Genomic DNA, 20,550 nt, shown 5'->3' on the forward strand with positions numbered 1-20,550 from the left:
ATATATATTTTTTGGCTAAAAGTGGTTGCCATTCTTTTGTGATATTCTTTTGTGGTATCCTTGAACCTACTACTTATTACCAGAACTAATACTGGGTGTCTTACTATATGCTTAAAAATAGATAAGAGCAGGGGAACAATTTACATATACCCTAACATAGTACATAGCTGTACCAATAGTGGTTGATTGGATATCAGTACACTAATTCCCCACGGTTCCATCCTATGTGTTTTTAAGCTGTATGTTTTTTATAGACATGGTCCAGCTTCATTGAGGTGGATCCCCAATGATGTGTGTGTGTAGCGTGAATTTTTAAGTGAGATAAATAAAAGTTACATTTTATTTGATAAATCACTTCAGCACTTGAACTAGTTAACTGGAGGTTTGAAGGAGGGACACAGAAGCGATAGTGTGTTCCACCTTGTATTTCCTCAATAGATACAAATGACTGTTACAATTGTTACAATTTAACTTGCGGGTGCACTGCTACTTTATTTCATTTTCAGATACTCTGATAGCTAGTGACGTTTCCATACTTCCCAACTGTACGGTTTTTCTGGAAACATTCCTGATTTTTGTAGTTTATGGCCCGCTGTCAAATGTCTTGGGTTTCTCAGCTTGTCTTTGATTCTTCTCAGCTCCCTGCTCCTTGAGAAAAAAAATCAAAGATGGTCATGTGTTCCATTGTGCACAGCCTTCTCTGAATGTTTACAGAAGACATGCAGAGAGAATTACAAAGAGAAAGAATAGCATCATTGGAGTATTAGGAAATAAAAAACGTTGGTGTTGGTATTTTGCTTGGACAAGTGCAGGTGAGGTTATGCTTTCGATATATATACATTTCTGCATTGATCTTACTGGCATGTATGACGTTAATGATATGCTCCTCGGCCATTTTTCAGCGATTTGACTGGCTTGTCTGGGGTTAACATAGTACTCATTGGCCATTTCTACAAACAATTATACTGGCATGTCTGGGGTTAATATGCTGATTATACATTTTCTGTAGTAATTCTATTGACACTCTGCTGATTTTTCCATGATGTGCACACTGATCTTTTTGTCCTTCTTTCCATTTTTCAAATGCTGGAAGGTATACTGTTCTAATGTTCCAAAAGGTAGGCTCTGACTTTCTTTTGACGGGATTGAGAGAGCTCCTTACAGAGAAATTCTTGGATAAAATGCCAAAGATAGATAGTGTGAAAAGATAGTGGGGCTCATTCATGAACTCTGGGCAAATTTGCACCTGGGCAGTAACCCATAGCAACCAATCAGTAATAAGCTTTTGTCAGCCAGCTGTAAGTTGAACACTGGAAGCAAGAATCTGATTGGTTGCCATGGGTTACTGCCCAGGTGCAAATTTGCCCAGTGTTTATAAATAACCCTCAGTGGCTCTAAGAGAAGTATAGGAGATAGCCAGTAATGTACAATGAGAAAAGTGAAGAAACATAGGGGCAAATTTACTAAAGGGCGAAGTGACTAACGCTGGCATCATTTCTGTACTTGGCCAATTTACTTACAGGCGCAACTTCGCCAACGAAAGAGACTGACGCTGGCGCTCATTCGCACTCAATCGCCAGGGAAGTTGCGCTCTGGGGAAGGGACATAACTCCGCAAATTCACTAAGATGTGGAATTTTCTGAACGTTACCTCTTTCACGAGACTTGCCTTTGCCAGCTCAGACCAGGTGAAGTGTAATGGAGTGCATTGGACTTCCTCAATTTTTAGTGGAAAGTCCCAAAAAACGCGGGTGTCTTTTCCTTTTTTTTAGAGTGATAGCCTGCAAAAGTCCATAAAATGTTTTTTTGGGTAACTGGGTTCCCCCATACATTTTATGGAACACAAACTATACAGTGGGCTCATGTGTAAGGCAATATAACAACTCTCATTTTCTTTTATTAAGGTTCCCTGGGCTTGTGTAGTGTAATGTATTTGCTGCAACATATACGTCCATTCAACTTTAACTTCCCACCGTATGCAAATTAGCCAACTATAGCGCAACTTCGCTCTGCTTGCTGAATTAACGCTAGCACAACTTCGCCAGCGTTCGGCGCCCTGGATGCAACTCAGCATGTTAGTGATTTCGAGGTTTTTTGAGCGAATTTTGGCCTGGTGAAGTGTGATGCGCTGCCTGCAAAACCGTCGCTGCTTAGTAAATTTGCTCATTAGTGAGGAGCAGAGGAATAAAAGCAAGATAATCTAGATTCAAGAGATGGTCAAGCCTTAATTTATTACTCTGCATACTGTGCATTTTTTTTACAAGAAAACAGATAAAAAATAATGGTATAAACCATTTCCAGTCTCAGTACAATTGCTAGTTAAAAACTCTGCACACAGCAGCTCCAAGGAAAGACTTTTGGGATTTGTGAGTTTTGCAAACAATAAGGAAGCATAAAGTAGTCAAACTAAAACAATATAGAAACATCCAAGCTTGTGACAAAACACACTATCTAATGGTAATGTTAATGTTGTATAAAGCAAACAGAAGTCAAGATTGCAGTAAAATGATGGTGCTGCAGAATAACATCCATGTTTGCAGACTTACAGCGATTTATCATTTCACCCAGTTGTTATTTCTGTTCTAAAGATGAAAATTGGTTTGACATATAGGGGCATATTTATCAAGATATTCAAAAAGACCAACCGAATAGAGGTCTAAGTGGTCCGTATTTGGCCTATTTCGAAACGTAAGATCGAAGGAATAGCGCCTTCGATCTACTTCAATTTGAAGTTTTCCCCCTAAAAAACTTTGATCTCTCAAACTCCACCAATTGCCTCCATATAGGTTCTAGGAGGTCCCCCATTGGCTAAAACAGCACTTCGGCAGCTTTTAGGTGGCGAATGATCGAAGTCAAAGTTTTAAAGAGACAGTGGGGCTCATTTATCAACACTGGGCAAATTTGCCCATGGGCAGTTACCTATAGCAACCAATCAGTGATTAGCTTTTTGAAACCAGCTGCAAGTAGAACAATGAATGCAGCAATCTGATTGGTTGCCATGGGTTACTGCCCATGGGCAAATTTGCCCAGTGTTGATAAATGACCCCCAGTATATGATAAATTTCGATAATTTTCAACATTGAATCGAAGTTTACTATTCGATGGTCGAAGTACCCAAAAATTATTTTGAAATTCAAAGTTTTTTACTTCGAAAATTCACTTCAAAATTAATAAGTCTGCCCCTTAGAATAGTGACACTTATTTATTTTTTTAAACAACATTATTTTGAGCTGTGCTAAACAAATAAAAAGTTGCCTTATTTTAGGCTTTGAAGTTACTTTAATAAAAACAAACAGGACTATAATTTCCCAGAAATAAGAATCATACCAGAGAAAGCTTTCATACATACACTCTGAAACAAAAAGCATTATTGATGTCTCTTAAACAGGAAACACCAGTATTTTTCCATAAGAATATTATTTATTGATCCTGTGTGTTTACTTCTCATATTGCACTGGTGACAACTCCCAAGAGTTATTTAAAAAAAACACTTTCATAAGCAGAAATGTTTAGTGACGTTATATGATGATTACCAAGGGAAAGCATGGAAGCCGCTTATCACACAGCACTACACCTGTAACATTAAAGAAGGCACATTAAAGTGGAGAATGCAAAGTCCACAAATAAAAAGAAGAATCAGCTATTTCTAATACAGGGACAACCAGTTTACACTTATTGGATGTTTAGTTAACAAAAGACTGAGCAAGGGAACGGGTTCCAACTGCAAAATAGCTTTTGCCTTGCAGTATGTGACTGCTTTTCTTTACGCAACCCCACACGGTAAAGTATATCGTTCATCATCATCGTCCTCACAAGGGATTTTTCTTTGTTTATTTTAAAGTAGAAAATACAAGCATGAAACTTTGGTCATTTTCTGGGGTCTCAAACAATATGCAGCACATTGGTGACGTCATAGAAAGAAGTCACATGTCAGGATTTCCCTCAGGAGGTTGGCAGTGTTACATTATGAAGAACTCTAGGCAATAACCTAGGTCACCTAGCGGGTGATCCAGCCTGCATATTAGGGCTTCCCCAGAAAAAAACAACTTACCCAGCAAGCAGTAGGGAAGGGAAAGTAGATTTTACTGGACATCATTTTAAGGATCCCTTAAATGGAAAAAATACTTTTTCATAAATGTAAATTGAAAGTGTGTATCAGTCAGTGTCTCACCGGGCCTACTACATTTAAGCATTAGCATTAACAGGGTCTGATTCCATTATAGCTATGCTCTAACCAACTTCTTCCCTAACAGGCGTTCTCCTAATCCTAAGGCCCCTCTGGTACAATATGTTCCATTGCCCAAGAACTGAGAATATGTGATTCCACAGAGGGTTCCTAAACACTGACAGCTGTTTGGCAGTACAGTTTAAAATTTAGATTATTTGAAGAGAAAAAAAAAAGTTCAGTTAGACAGCGCTAATTAGAGTGCTATTTCTTGTCACTTTAAGGAAAATATCATGATGGGGTAACTTAATTTGTGATGGGATGTTAGTATTATTCTTATATAAGTTATACTTTGGTTGAAAACTCTATTCAACTGTGTTAATTTATGACATCCAACTTATTTTCTAAATTCAGGTCTCCAATGGCACGGCATGTGACAACATGTCACAAAGGGGCACATTCATCAAGGGTCATTCATCAAGGGTCGAATTTTGAGGGTTAATTAACCCTCGAATTCGACCCTCAAAGTTAAATCCTTTGAATTCGAATATCGAATTTGAAGGATTTAGCGCAAATACTTTGATCGATCAAAGTAAAAATTGAACGATTGAGCGATAAAATCCTTCGAACCGAACGATTCGAACGAAGGATTCTTCTTCAATCAAAAAAAGGTTCGAAAAGTGATGGGGAAGGTCCCCATAGGCTAACATTGTACCTCGGTAGGTTTAACCTGCCAAAGTATGTAGTCGAAGTATTTTTTAAAAAGACAGTACTTCGACTATCAAATGGTTGAATAGTCGAACAATTTTTAGTTTGAATCGTTCAAATCGAAGTCGAAGGTTGTAGTAGCCTATTCGATGGTCGAAGTACCCAAAAAAATACTTTTTTTTTTTCATTTGAATCCTTCACTCGAGCTTAGTAAATGTGCCCCATAATGTCCCAACATGTGAATTATATTAATAAAGCTTAATATAGCAGAAATAATTAGCAGAAAAAACAAGTTTCATACTAATAAAAGTATACATGGAACCTGAAGTGGTATTTTTTCATCATTTGAACATCAGAAACATAAAAATTATTTTTATACCAAATCACAAATTTTTTTGTTGGTATTTTTATTGGTACTCAGGAGTAAAAGCAAGCTAGATTTTTAGGAATACTATAAGACAGCTGCTTGCATAAGCTTGGTATTAGTTACCAGTTATGGAGGAAACTGTACAAGGCTAGAAATCAAACCAGCAATATACAAGTTGGATATAATTGATTTCACACAATGCTGGACTGGAGATCAATTGACTCAATGGAGGATCTGACCTACAGGGCCCCACCATCACGTCTCCATTCACGGCTCAAGCTTCCGCCTATAACAGCCACCTTTCGCTTTGGGAGGATCCCTCTGCTACTCAGATGCGCCAGGTGTTAAAGTGAGAGGACCAAGGTGAGAGTTCTGGGCAGACAAGGGAACTGTAACATGCAACAGGATAAACAGAACTAGAGCAAATCATAGTTGTAAAACAGGCCAGGGACAAAACTAATCAAAGCGCTGTATGTAATCAGGAACCAGAAATGTAGTCAAGAACACTGGTTGGGGTCAAACCAAACAGTAAATGCAGTACAAAGTCAAGATCGGGAAGAACGGTCAGTGACAGGCTAAGGTCAGTACAGGCAACGAATCAGCAGAAATCAGGGACAGGTAAGGGTCAAGAACAAAAAAAACAGACTAGAAGCTGATTTTATTTTTCTTTCATAATGCCATATTTTCACTGCTATGACTGCCCTAAAATATCATGTAAATGTTAAAAAAAGCAAAGATGCAATGCTAAAAGCTTGAGACAAATGAATAGTGAGTACCTAGACAGTGAAGGTCCAGGACAACATAACCATAACTGACTAAGAAATTAAATGCATTTATACTAAGCTAATAACAGCACCAAATGAAAAGAAAAAGGACTTCCAGTCACATCTGATTGACTAGGGATCTGCTTCTGTAAAAGATTCCTATAAATGGCCAGTTGCAGAACTACGACACTGCCTTTTACTTTTAGTGAGTAAAAACTACACAACACTTTGCAGTGTAGCAGAAAATATTAATCAGACTGTTTAACAACAGTGCATTAACTAGAATGTAAGCATGCATTAAAAAGTAAATGTTTTCAGTTTATTGGTACTACATTCACAATATTGTAAATGGATTGTCCCAGAATTTCCAAAACGGTGTTCCGGTACTCCTCAACAGGTCACAGCCCCCGTGTCAGGATGCCAAAGTAGTAATAACATATCACCCGGAGAGTATGTCATATAGTTAAATTATTTTTCCGTTTTTATTGCAGGTAAAACATGCACAACATGTTTCGGCACATTCGCCTTCATCAGGTGCATACTAGTACTACATTCACACTCTGTTTGTAGAAGGCATGCCCTATGCCTAAAATGGGGCAAAGAGATTACATGCTGGTAAAACGAGTATAACACATGAATATGGGGGAAGGCCACACACCTCTATTTCTTGCAAGAACATTCTCTCCAAGCATGACACAATGAGCATTTTTTTTAACAACAGAAAATAAAAAAATTGGCAAAAAAAATGGTGTTTCCATCATACACAACTAGAAAATCAACCATCTTTTTCTTTGTCTGCAGAGTACTTGGCAATCTCCAAACATGAAAGAAGAGAATGATGCTTTAATTATTATAATTATAACCCAATTAACTGAATCTGCTCACTTCTAAAAGGTTAAGCACGGAATCAATGATGCTGTCAAGGGGAGAGAAAAACATGAACCTAGTAATCAACAATTCACATGTGAGAGTCATATAAATGTGAACAAAGCCTTGAGACTGAATACGTTAAATTATTTTGCAAGCATGCGGGCAGATGTAATAGTCATTTAGGGGCAGATTTATCCAGGGTCAACGTGAATTAGAGGGATACTTCGACCATCGAAATGGGATACTACGACTTCGAATTTACTTTGAATTCGATTTGAAGTAAAATAGTTTGAATATTTGACCATTCAATAATCAAAGTACTGTCTCTTTAAAAAAAACTACGACTTCAATACTTCGCCAAATTAAACCTGCTGAAGTACTACGTTAGCCTATTCTACAGCATTTTACTACGTTTTTTGAAGTCGAAGTAAAATCGTTCAATCGTACGATAAAATCGCCCGAATCGTTCGATTCAAAGGATTTAATCGTTCGATCGAACGATTTTACTTCGACCGCAGAATACCCAAATTCGATGAAAAAAGTTCAAATTCGATATTCGAATTTGAAGTATTTCAATTCGATGGTCAAATTTCGAAGTATTTTTTACTTCAAATTCGACCCTTCATAAATCTGCCCCTTAGACTTCAGAAAGTCTTAAGATGTGTAATTTAAAGGGTGAAACACACTTCAGACTTCCATCCTATATTTTGTAGGGATGCACCCAACCCAGAACCATTCAGGATTCACAAATAAGCTTTGGAAGAAGATACAGCCCAGCTTTGAAATATGCAATTTGCATGAGAAAACCCATTAATGAAGAAATATTATGCTAAGTAATGAATGCTAGACTACAAAATGTGAACCTGTGAGCTTCAACTATCTTACCTACACAGGTAATCCATGTCTAGATAGGAAAGACTGTTTAATATACATGTAGGATTGAATTTGGCTGACTAATACGTGAAAGGAAAAAAATATTTAATTAAAAATGTCAAAAACACTCCAATATAGGAGTGTCAGGGAGATAATGACATAATCAACTGACATGTAGCACCATCTGGGTCTGTTCCACTGAAAATTCACAATGGCCCAGCTGTTAGCAGCTTGGCAGTGAAACGTTGCAAACACGCCTTAAGCCACTGAAAGTTTCTTTTTACAGAACAGCTCCTGAGCCTCAGGTTAAACCAACCCTAGCCTCCACGCTGGTGACATGATTTGCTGTCTAATTCATCTGCTCCCAATTCTTACAGAAAAACAGCATTCAGCCAAACAAAAACATTTCTGATGCACACATACAAGAAGGGATTGGAGATCATTTACATTGCTGAAATGATGAGAAATGTGGATAAAAGCACAATCTTGCACCAAGGCCACTGCAATAACCAGGCCTAATAATATAGGAATTTTAAAATAATATATATATGAAAGTTTGCTTGGTAGGCATCTTTATAGAGGAACATTCTGTACTGGTTGTTACCAGTGTTGGACTGGCCCACTGATACCAGGAAAACTCCTGCTGGGCCCAGATGTCAGTCGGTCCTCTTGCTTCTAACCATTTGGCCTATTTCATGGCCATTCCCTATTCCTTTATGGTAAAAAAGAGGCTTAATAATGGAAATATAGTATAGTTATAATAAAGTATAGTAAGTAGATATAAAAGACTAGGAAAATAAAGAGGTTGACTTCAGAGAGGAGGAATAATAGTTTGGAAAGTGGGTCCATGGTCACAGTGTAACGGTGGGCCCACCATCTAAAGTTTTCTGGTGGGCCCCTGGCATTCCAGTCCGACACTGGTTGTTACAGTTCCGATGAAAGTATTTAGTGCAAATTGTCAACAGAAGTGAACACCTTAGTTTCAATAAAACTGCTGAGTTAGCTTTCAAGAGATTAGATTTTATATGACTGTATTGCTTAAGGAGATATCTCCTATATATGTAAATAGTCACAGGTGTCTGTGTGCCACTTCGATGCACTGAGACCTGTAGACTGAGCATTGAATAGAGTGGTGTTTGCTGGCAGAGAAATGTTGGTGTCCACCTCAAATAGTAAAATGCAGAGTAACAATTTTACATATACTGTATTGGACACCCAAATACTACCTCACCTGTATGCAGCTTGGAGAAAGACAACTTTTTGCAGCCCATTCTGTGGCTACAAATAGGTTCCTTTATAGGTGCTACTATCAAATTCTGCACCCTATTTGTAAAGAAGCCCTTATAAGTTTGTCAAAGGCAAATTTGCCTATCCAGGGAAGATAAAAGAAATTGTAATAAACCATTGACACTAGTTTGTTAATCATCCTCAGTTACTCGACTCATCAGCTAGCTAACAATTGCACTCACACTTACACACATTCAAACATCCAAAAAACAATTATTACAATTCAAGCAAAATCTTTATGCACAAAATTTTAGTGAAGCACAACAGAAATACACTTTATAGCTGGAGCTGCTGTAAGTAGCTACAGTGCCAGAACACATGACTTGATCTATAACCTTGAGTCTGCTGATGAAAATGTATTATGTCTGGATTGTGCGAACTGCTGTGTTTGGACTTCAGGGCAGCAGCAGTAGGAGACAAAGTGAAACACATTTTACATGATTCACCAAAATAAAATAAAAAGCCTAAAGCAAACATAAAAAAATGACAGTTAATATATTCTTGCATATCCTGCAAAGAAAAATGGACATTTCCAAACACACAGGTCTGAACATTTTATGTTTCTAAAGTTGGGAAATGACATCTGAACTAAATGTACAATATTCTAGTACAGGTATGGGACCTGTTATCCAGAATGCTCGTGACCTGGGGTTTTCCGGATAACAGATCTTTCCGTAATTTGGGTCTTCATGCCTTATGTCTATTAGAAAATCATGTCAACATTAAATAAACCCAATAAGCTGGTTCTGCTTCCAATAAGGATTAATTATATCTTAGTTGGGATCAAGTACAAGCTACTGTTTTATTATTACAGAGAAAAAGGAAATAATTTTTTAAAATTTGGATTCTTTGGATAAAATGGAGTCTATGGGAGAAAGCCATTACGTAATTCGGAGCTTTCTGGATATTTGGTTTCCGGATAAGGGATCCTATACCTGTACAGCAAAATAAAGCTGAATGGATGTTATTTCCCCTGCTTTCAAAATGAGCAATTCATACAGAACTTAAATGGAAGCAACTTGATGAAAAAACAATGACAATGGGAACAAAGTCTTTGTACTGAAACTGTAGAACTCGCTATAAAGATCTATTAAGAATGTGGAATACAGCATATGCTTGGAGCATCTTGCAAAAGTAAAAGGAATATGTCTCATGTCTGAGAGGCATTTTATTCAAAAGTTACTGATTAGTGAAGCAATACTTGGCCAATAGAGAAAATATTTCTATGTGTAAAATGTCAACATTTATTTTATAGAAGTAATAGACTCTTTGTTATTCTCACATTTTGCATGCTTATATTAACACCTTGGCACAGACGTAACCATTGCTGCCTTGCTGTGCTGTGGGTCTGACTTCAGCCAGGGCATTGTCTACAAGGAGTCTGAAAGGTCTTAAAGTTTTCCCATGGTTCCTAGGCTTTCCTCCAGGTACCCTGGCTTCCTCCTACACTTCAAAAACTTACAGGAAAGCTAATGGTTCTTAATAAATCTGACCCTAGTGTGTCTAGGAATGTGGTAGGGGCTTAGAATTTAAGCTCTAATGGGGCTGATGTGAACCAGAAACAAAGGTGTTGTCACATTCAGCATCCTAACTCCAGAACCAATGCTAGGCTCCCTGGTCTCAGCTCTTGCTTCTGCCTTTAACAGCTGCCTTTCACCTCGGGAGGAGCCCTTAGGTAATTGGATGCCGCCAGGTCTTACTAAGAGAGCAGCAAAGCTAAAGGTTCTGGATGAGCAAAGGGGCACCAAGGATACTGGATGGAAGACAACAGAGTGTGGAAGACAGACCAGACTATGCAGCGTGGATGGAAAGGCTGGGCTAGCACAAGCAGTGTTAAGACAGGCCGGAATCAGGCTTGGAGAGTTAAGAATAGTCAGACAGGCCGGAATCAGGATTGGAGAGTTAAGAATAGTCAGACAGGCCAGAATCAGGATTGGAGAATGTAGAATAGTCTGCTTTTTCTTTTTGTTAGTAGACAGTGCCTTCTACACTCTACTTGATAATAAAGCTAGCACAAAACCATGTTGATGTTAAACAAACAGCCTCAAAGCATGGTGCCCTAGAGCTAAATCCTGTATTTGGTTTATCCACGATATTCAATTTTTCTAATTTATAATGACTAAAAAAATTCTAATAGCAACCATCAGCTGCCAGATTTGGATAAGAGTCTATTATGTCGTCAAACTAAAAGTAAACAAATTCTTAGGAGAGTTTGTAAATGGCACTGTTCTTCCTTCCTGAATTGCAGACTTGTTAAAAGAAATCTAGTTTGGCACCTTGCTTAAACAGGTATGGGATCCGTTATCTGGAAACCCATTATCCAAAAAGTTCAGAATTACAGAAAGGCTGTCTTCCATCCATTATAATAAAATAATTTAGATCTTTAAAAAGGATTTCCTTCTTCTCTGCAATAATAAAATAGTACATTTTACTTGATCCAAACAAATATATAATTAATCCTTATTGGAAGCAGAACCAGCCTATTGGGTTTAATTAATTTTTACATGATTTTCTAATAAATTTAAGATATTAAGATCCAAATTACAGAAAGATCCATTATCCAGAAAACTCCAGGCCCTGAGCATTCTGGATAACATGTGCCATACCATCAGCATTTGACCAAATAAACTACATGAACATTTGAGCACAGGGAGAGGGAAACATTAATCTCCTCATCAGTATGAATTCTGCTCTTTCACATGCTCAGATAATATGCTCTACATCTTGCAGATCAATGACTTAACAGTAACTGGCAGACAAAACAGCTTTCCGACTTTTATCTTTTTGAAGTTTTATTCCATAAATCATTGTAAGTTAATTACAGCATCTTCATGAATGTACAGACTGAATGATACTCCGCTACTGTTATATACAGCATCCTACAAAACTATTTACACTCTTGACCATTAAAGAAACTGAGCCAGCTTTTGCAGTAATAACAGATGTCAGTCTTTTTGGGTAGGTAAGTATACTAATTTATCAATTATCTAGAAAATAGCACACAAAAAACACAATCTTTAATATTTTCAAGTTTGAGCTTTTTAGACTTACATTTTTCAACCCAAAAAAATTCTGAAAAAATAGAATGAAAAACCATGGCAACTAAAAGCGAACGAGTTTCTGTATAAATCAATGGTAAGTAAGTGAATCAAGTTTATCAAGAGCTCTGCAAAACACTAGGCTGTATGGAAAGATGGCAGTCAAAATAGTAGTAAACATATTCAGCCTATAACTTTATGGCTCACTTACAACTAGTAAATAATAATACTCTGGAAATGGACAGTATTCATCCAATTTCAGAAAACAACATTTATTGGAACTTCTGAACACAGCAGTGCAATCCATGGCTTGTGCCCTAAAGTTCTGATAAAGGTGTGTAAATGAATTCGGAAAAATTGTGTTCCTTGACCAAACTGTTATTTTGTCAAATAAGACCAAATCCCTTGTAAATGGTGCCCTGTTGGGATTATACTCAGGACCCCAGTGCTGCAAGCAGAAGTGCCGCCCACTGAGTCAGAGATCAAAACAATGACAGACAATAAATATATCATTACCTTCCAGAATAAGTACTTCCAATTAAAGTCTTGTGAATTAGAATGAAGAATGGATGGTATAAAATAGAGGCAAATAATGCAAGAGTCTCGGTTCAAGGAAAAGGAAATGTCATCTCTTCACAAACGATGATCCAAAACAAAAAGTAACACAAGCACAGTTTTTTGTAAATCATAGTACCCTGAGCAAAACCAAGTTACCAATAGTAACAAAACAGTTAGCTAATAAACAGAGTATCAAAACAATGATTTGAATTAAGATACTTGACAAAATAAAACCAAAAGGCTGTAGGCTAAGAACCAGGTCGAAAGTGAAAACTGTTTTGATTTCTCATGAGTGAGAATAAAGAAAATACTTTTGATAGGTCTATAATGGCTTCCATCAACTAATTTATAAATGTACATTTTTTAAAGAAGTTTCTTAAATATAAGCAGCTTCTTCTGGGACTTTTTTTTCCTGGGCAATAACATATTCAAGATCTGTATGATATGATTGTGTTGGGAATAAACCTAACTGATCAATGTAGATAAAAGTTTAGCATTTAAGCTCTGTTTGCCTTTGCTGACCATGGTTAGTCCCATATCCTAATATTTTAATAACTTTTCTGCATTATCCCAGTTATACAAAATGATGTAATGCTATTGCTCTCCTGGGAAGTGACCTAGATTTTTAACCCATTCTTATAACAAATTATTTTGTCAAATGCAATTGCTTTAAGGAACAACGTGAGCACACCTTTGGAATCTGACTATCAGTTCCAAAGGCTAGAGACTTTAACATTATTCTGGACATCCTCTTCAATTTTGCTCCATCATGTGTTACCAAATAAGAAGAAGCAGAATAGGTCAAAGGGGAAGCACAGATTGCATGAAGCAGACAACCATTTAAAAGGCATCTAATAGCCAAAAAACACTTAAATATACATTAATTTTTTCTTGTTTGTATGTTTTAAACTGCTACTAAATTGCTTATGGCAGAGTTCTGAGCTGTTATGTGACCAAGTCTGGCCACCAGAAGGTTAAATGCATTGCTACTCTGGACAGTTCTCTCCCATTCATTGGAAGTCAACTTTAACAGAGTCTTTTCCCACATTTTTAGGTGTGTAAAATTTCTGTTTCCTGCTGATCTATACGTTTCCAATTGTAAAAACCTTTAAACTCTGTAACTATAAAAATAGCAAAAAAAAAATCACAAGTCAAGTACATTTCAGAAAGAACTCTTAGAAAGTAACACTGTATCAAAGCATATTATTTGCAGTATATCAAATTAAAAGGAAAAACTTCCACCTCAAGTGTAAAGCCTAGGACTTTTGAGGATGTGTGCTGAATATAATTCTGTGTCCAAGAAGATTCCTAAAATGAACATCAACTTTACATGTGACTAAACAGTAAATTTTGAGTTTCTATTTCAAGATATATTCAGCTTTCTTTCAGTTCTTATGCTATATTTATAGCTGCATGAGACAAGATGTGACATAATGAAAACACTTATATAGACTGAGTAATATAGCTATACTAAATAAAATCATATACCAAAAACCACTGATCAAACCTGACTATGTTCATCAGTTTCACAAAAATGTATCCAGATGGGCCCTTAGCGTATCTAATACACATGCAGGTGATTGGTGGCAGTGTTCCATAATAATTATTTCCCACCATTAACCATTTGTCGGTCCAAACATGAGCCTGCATGGACTTCGGAAGTTTTTTTAAAAAGTTACCGAAAAGCATACATTTAGTAGCATACAAACACATGCACACCAATAAATGCCTTGTACTTCCCATTTAAAATGTTATTGACAAGTATGCAAAATTGCTTGTTTGTTTATGAAATTCCCTTATTTTTGGAGCTTTCTGAATAGGTTTTTACATAATAGATCCCCAATTTATGTTTTAGTCAATAAAATGGACATAATCCCTACAACATGTATGTCCTACTTATGAATGGCAGGAGATGTCCCACTTGACTAGTTACATAGTAAGTAAGGTTGAAAAAAGGCACACGTCCATCAAGTTCAACCTTTTCAGTCTACCTTTTAAGTCAAGATATGACCTGCCTAACTTCTAGTTGATCCAGTTATTTGGTTATTTATATCTCAGATGCTGCTGGTGTGATCAAGTTTCTCTTGTTTGAATGAACCCAAATACATCTTGACATGCCTGAGTATAACTTCCAGAAATGCTAGGAGGGCAAAGAACTAGCCATCTTACCCCGGTACTCTAATTTGGGCATAGATACCCAGAAGTTCTTTCACTTCATTAACTTTGCATAGTACTGTAGACACTTTTAGGATAAGGCCAAACTTTCATCAACCCTTTACCGTCTCTTTAATTCCAAAAATGAATGAAATGGCTTCCTTTATTATGAGCTAATACCCTTAGGAGGGATCAAAGGGAAATTTGGTGGGTACGCCACAAATTACTTGAATGCTAATTCTTATTATTTGATCCACTGTATTGGTAATTGTCAGTTCTTGTACATCTGGCTTCAAAGATCTTTAAATAGGTCGTTCACCTTCCAACCACTTGTTTTCAGTTCACTTGTATTTAGATTGGTCACCATCAACAAATACTTTTTTTAATTGCTTTCCATCTTTTATTTTTTACCGTTCTCCTAAAATTTAAGTTTAAAGTTTGATGACCTGTCTCTTGTGTTTTCAGTCTGGCAGCTCAGTGATCCAGGAGCAGATTATGAACTGTTACAATTTACTACATTTAGTTGATACAATTAGTTGATACATTCCTCAGCTGTGGAACATTAGCAACTATTATATCAATTCTAACAGCTGCCTTTAATAAAGCTCTGGTATTCTGCTCAGCAGGGACAAAGATAGCAAATGTATCAACTAAATGTATCAATTTAGAACAGTTAAAGAGTTGACTACCCCCACCAGAGCTGATTTGGAAGGTGAAAAATTAAACTTTACACTTCAATATTCGAAAAACGGTCACAATTAGAAAAAAGAAAGTAATCAGAAAATGTCTTTATTTCTAGTGAACAATCTGAAACCAACTGAATTGGAAAAGTGTTTGAAGGTGAATAACCCCTTTAATATTCTCCTAGGTAACATAACCTATTTAGTTAACAGAAGTCTGGCTTTTACCATGGATATTTTCATATGTAATTTATTTTTTAAACTGACCAGAAAAGTGAATTTAACATCACCCATGTATGTTTATAATCTATTAAACATGTCTTAATCAGCCGTTTTTAGGGGTTACTCCAAACAGACATCCTAAAACATACAAAGATTAATGGTTCCCAAAACATGGTGTTGTCCTCAAGAACTACTGGCAAGAATCAGCCAAGTCTCAAGAGTTCTGCCATAGATGCCTACATGCCCACCTAGATACCACTGAAAGCCCAGACTTAATGTAAGTTATTGTTCAATTTTGGGGGAATTATAATGTGTTGCCCTAGATTGTTTTGAAGCTCTGACTGAATAGTCGAAAAAACAATACATGTAAACTTTGTATGAACCTAGCTCAAATATTGCTGTGGAATTTAAACCAAAAGAATCAGAAAACCATTGACAAAGAAAGAGGCAGGTTGGCACTTGGGTAAATCTACAAGCTGTCTTTTGCTTCCAAACAGATTTAATTTCTATTAACCCCTTCATTTTGTCACCTCCACAAATAGGTAAGACTTTCCCGGCATTCATTTGCTTAGTGAAAGAAAAAAAGTGGCCTGGACTGTGGTCAAGTAGGGGTTAAAAAACATGTTCTTTCAATAACAAACCATTGCTTTGAGTGAGCGTATGATTTATGAGATATATGGAAGTCTCCCGTGTCCTGCTAGGCACAGTGCCAGGATATGCAGGGAGTGAAACATAAGTAAGAGATTTTGGTGTGTGGTCACAGACTGAGGTTATGTAGTCATAAGATATTTTGAGTGAATGCAGTTTCCCATTACAGGCTCCACCATACATCCAAGTCGCTTCTTCTCTGGTGGCTAACAAGCATTTTAATCTTGCAAAATTCAATTAAATGAATAAAGAATACATTAAAATTTTAACAGTCTCCAGTGAGGGTGGTTAACAATCCAGCTCAAGGGACACTCGGCGTTGCTCCAATCCCCTACAAGAATGTACATACAGAGCAGAGGTGGCTTGTCATTGGGAATGCTGGGTAATCTGGTAAAACGATATGAACAGGGCCAGCGGTTGAACATGGTTGATATAAAGCATAGTTTCTGTATATTTTACATTAAAGCATTATTGGAATAACATGTATAGTAAAGGATAATGGCTAATCTAGGGCAACACTTGATATCATTGCTGTTCCTCCCTTTATCTGCTGCCCAGTGCAACTGTTAGCACTCATTGACAGGTATAGGCTGTTGATGGGTAGTACAGCTAAATGACTATAGGATAGACAGTAATAAATTATGATTATATAAATAATGAGCCCACATTCTGCCCAAAGGCCCTGCCAGTACTAAAAATAACCCTGACACCATTTTTTTCAGAAGGGTCCATAACACTCTGGGTTATAGAGGGTTAAACACTTCTTGACTGCAATCAAATACTTTAGGATTATTTCCGAGACCATAAAGATACGGCCATTGATTCCAAACAATCAATCATAGGCCTATGCCAGATAGTCATTATCTTACCATAACTATTTGCAGGATATAAGGAAACATGTAGCAAGTAACTGAATCAGCAGGCGCTTAAAAGCCACTTAAATCATTAATACAAACCAACACAAAGATCTATAATGGAAGAGGAAATGCTCTATCAAGGAATAATAGGTGTTGAGTTACACGCACATCAAAGGGTATGAATGCAGCCAAAATACTTTCTGTTATTAACCTGGGCAAGCAATGAGGGTAAACAAGGTAATCAAAGAAACAGAAAGAACCTATATACAGAGCTCTTATGTGCACATGAAGCATGGGGAGAGGCATTTTGGCAGTAGGGCTGGTGAATGACTAAATCTGAATCAGAATGACAGTGGCAGTGACAGGCAAAGCTATCAATGAGAATGTCTCTGGCAAGCAGTGGAAGGATACAGCCACAGGCAAAAAGTCCTAATTGCCTCTGATGGTTTAAGCACATCAGCATTTGTGGTTTTCCAGGGACTTTTGTCTATTCACATCCATACACACCTACACTCAGAGTGTAATACAACTACACACTGCATATAATACAAAAGCAACCAAAGAATGCCATAACAGAGCACAACAGCAGAAATATCTCCTCCTTCCTAAGGATGCTCCATCCAGCTACTGCTCCTCTATCACTCCCAGCGACTACAGGGTGCCAGGGGGGCGCTGGGAGTTGTAGTCTGACAACGGCAGGGGCTCTGATGGTGCAGCCAGGGATGGGAAGCCGGTTTGGATGTAGAGGTCACAATCGAGCAGACTGGAAATCCCTTACACTGCACACCGACAGCCCAAGGTGAGCACACAATGCAGTGACCGTGCAGCAGCAGCACAGAGAGGATGTAGCGACCCTGTCCCATCTCTACAGCTGCTGCAGTGCAGACACAAAACAATGTCCAGCATTTGGCAGATATCATGTTCCCTCCGCTCACCTGCCTGACGCGTCTCCCCTCGGCTCCGTGTGTCCTTCTGCATCCAGCCGCTATGTCCAGGATAAAGGCTTCAGTTCGCCCAGCTCCAGGCTCAGCCTCTATCAGCGGCACCAGATGCCTTCTTACTTCACCCTGCAGAACACAGGGTCCGCCCCCTTGTCTTCAAGAAGTGTGACATCACCGGCTCAAACACCGCCCACTAGCTGTGGAATCAAAACAAAAGCGATGTGGACGCGAAGGCAACAAGGGGAGGTAGAGCAGCGCATTGGTTCAAGCACCTGTCTCTCAAACACAAGACTGGCCGGTAGGTGGCGTCTAAGAACATAGTAGAAATGAAGGGCGGGGTTTTTGTCAGGTCACGCTTGGCGTGCTAAAATGTAAGGCGGCTTGCTATTGGTCGGATCGCTATGTAAAATAGTTTTTTCCAGCCAAGCAATGTCTGTTTTTATAGTAAAGCACCGTCCGTTTTTCTGTCTGGAGTCTGGTCAAAGGTGTCCCATGTTACCTCAGCTGTGAGGCAGTCCTTGGTCTTATTTACCAGTGAAATAAATGATAATACATTCATACCTCCCAACATTTTGGAAATAAAAAGAGGGACAAAAAAAAGTTTTATTGACCACGCCCATTTTGGTGGCCACGCCCCCTGTTCAATTTACAAAATTTGGCAGGTTATAAAAGTTTGAGCAGTGTTCAAAAAAATAATATCCATGGCAGTGTGGAGTTCAATCAGTAAAGGCCCTTATCTAAAGGGGAAGTAAAGTCTAAAATAGAATAAGGCTAGAAATGCTGTATTTTGTATACTAAACATAAACACGAACTTACTGCACCACAAGCCTAATCAAACAAATGATTTATGCTTTCAAAGTTGGCCACAGGGGGTCACCATCTTGTAACTTTGTTAAACATCTTTGCAAGACTAAGACTGTGCACATGCTCAGCATGGTCTGGGCTGCTTAGGGATCATCATAAATTATCAAAACAGCACAAGTCAAATAATATCTGCCAGAAGCCTATACAGCAAGACTTATTAATAATCAGAATATACAGACTGCACTGGGTCCTGTGTTGTCATGTAATCTAATGTGGATTTTATTCTTTTTGTATTGTCTAATACAAACTTTCTCCAACTCTGCAGAATCAGTGGCTGCAGCAAAATAATCCTCCAAATAGAATCCCAGTTTATCTGTTTAAAGGAGAAGGAAAGGCTAAAACTAAGTAAGCTTTATCATAAATACACCAGTAAACCCTCAAAGTCATGCTGATGTGAGTCCTCTGTCCAAAGAAACACAACATTTTTTTCCCTTCTATTGTGTACACATGGGCTTCTATATCAGACTTCCTGTTTTCAGCATAAACCTCCGGGGCTAGGGCTTGAGCATGCTCAGTTTGCTCCTCTCTACTTATCTCCCTCCCTCCCCACCTGCTGTAATCTGAGCCCAGAGCTATGAGTGAATAGCAGGGAATAACTCAGGCAGGAAGTAATGGCAGCTACTATTCTAAACAAACAGAGAGCTTCTAGAGCTGTTTACTCAGGTATGGTAAAGCATAAAATCTGGCTCCATGATCTTTGTCCCTGCAGCTGGAGTTGGAAACAGTAAAGGGGATGAAAAGGCAAAAATAAATTCCAATACAAATCTCTACTCATTCGCCGACTGCTCTACAGGGAAACAAACAAAGCTGCTTGAGTTCTGCATGGCTGAGAAGTAAGGCGGGGGCTCCCCCTGCTGATCATAAGTATGATTGTTTCCCTGCTCAGTAGTTAGGGATCATCTGACAATTCCTATCTACAGCAGTAAATGAAGGGAGAATTTCACTGCATACAGTCAGATTTCTTATAAAAATTGTACACATTTTTTAATTAAAGTATATTGGAGATAGGTTTCTTTTTCATTAAAGTAAAAATGGGATTTATTTAAGTTTAGAGCTGCAGTGTGGGACTCATGCAATAATTTAGTTCAATTCATGTTTAATTCAATAGAGGGCAAAGTAAAATAAATATAAATACTTTTTTTTTTTTTAGCAAATTAAAATCCTAAAATTTTACTGGTGTACAACATTAACCTTCAGTAGCTTTCTGGTTATTTTAGTTATTCTGGTTATTTCTACTTTTATTACTCATCTTTCTGTTCAGGCCACTCCTATTCATATTCCAGTCTCTTATTCAAATCCATTCAAACACAAAGACAGCAAATAATAAAAAATGAAGAGCAGCTGCAAATTGTATTAGGTTATCACTATCTACATCATACCCAAAGCTCATTGAAGTTGAAAAACACCTTTGCCTAAATAATGCACCAACCTTCTCACCTCACATTTCCCCGATGCATTATCTTCTCCGTAACATTTATAATATTTAAAATGAATATTTCTTCACCAGAAACTTCACCACACAGCTACAGTCTCATTTATCTCCGAAACATAGATA

The 20,550-nt window shown here is 37.7% G+C and overlaps 1 protein-coding gene across 1 annotated transcript in view; it reads right to left on the minus strand.

Moving 5' to 3' along the window:
• Positions 1-18,408, minus strand: part of otud7a.S (OTU deubiquitinase 7A S homeolog) — a 113,941-nt gene extending 95,533 nt beyond the window's left edge. Inside the window, exon 1 of the mRNA XM_018255506.2 lies at positions 18,126-18,408. The gene's annotated coding sequence lies outside the window, so the exon portion shown is untranslated. The remainder of the gene's footprint in view (positions 1-18,125) is intronic.
• Positions 18,409-20,550: the final 2,142 nt, after the last annotated feature.

Source organism: Xenopus laevis, chromosome 3S, assembly GCF_017654675.1.
Source record: "Xenopus laevis strain J_2021 chromosome 3S, Xenopus_laevis_v10.1, whole genome shotgun sequence".
Classification (NCBI taxonomy): domain Eukaryota; kingdom Metazoa; phylum Chordata; class Amphibia; order Anura; family Pipidae; genus Xenopus; species Xenopus laevis.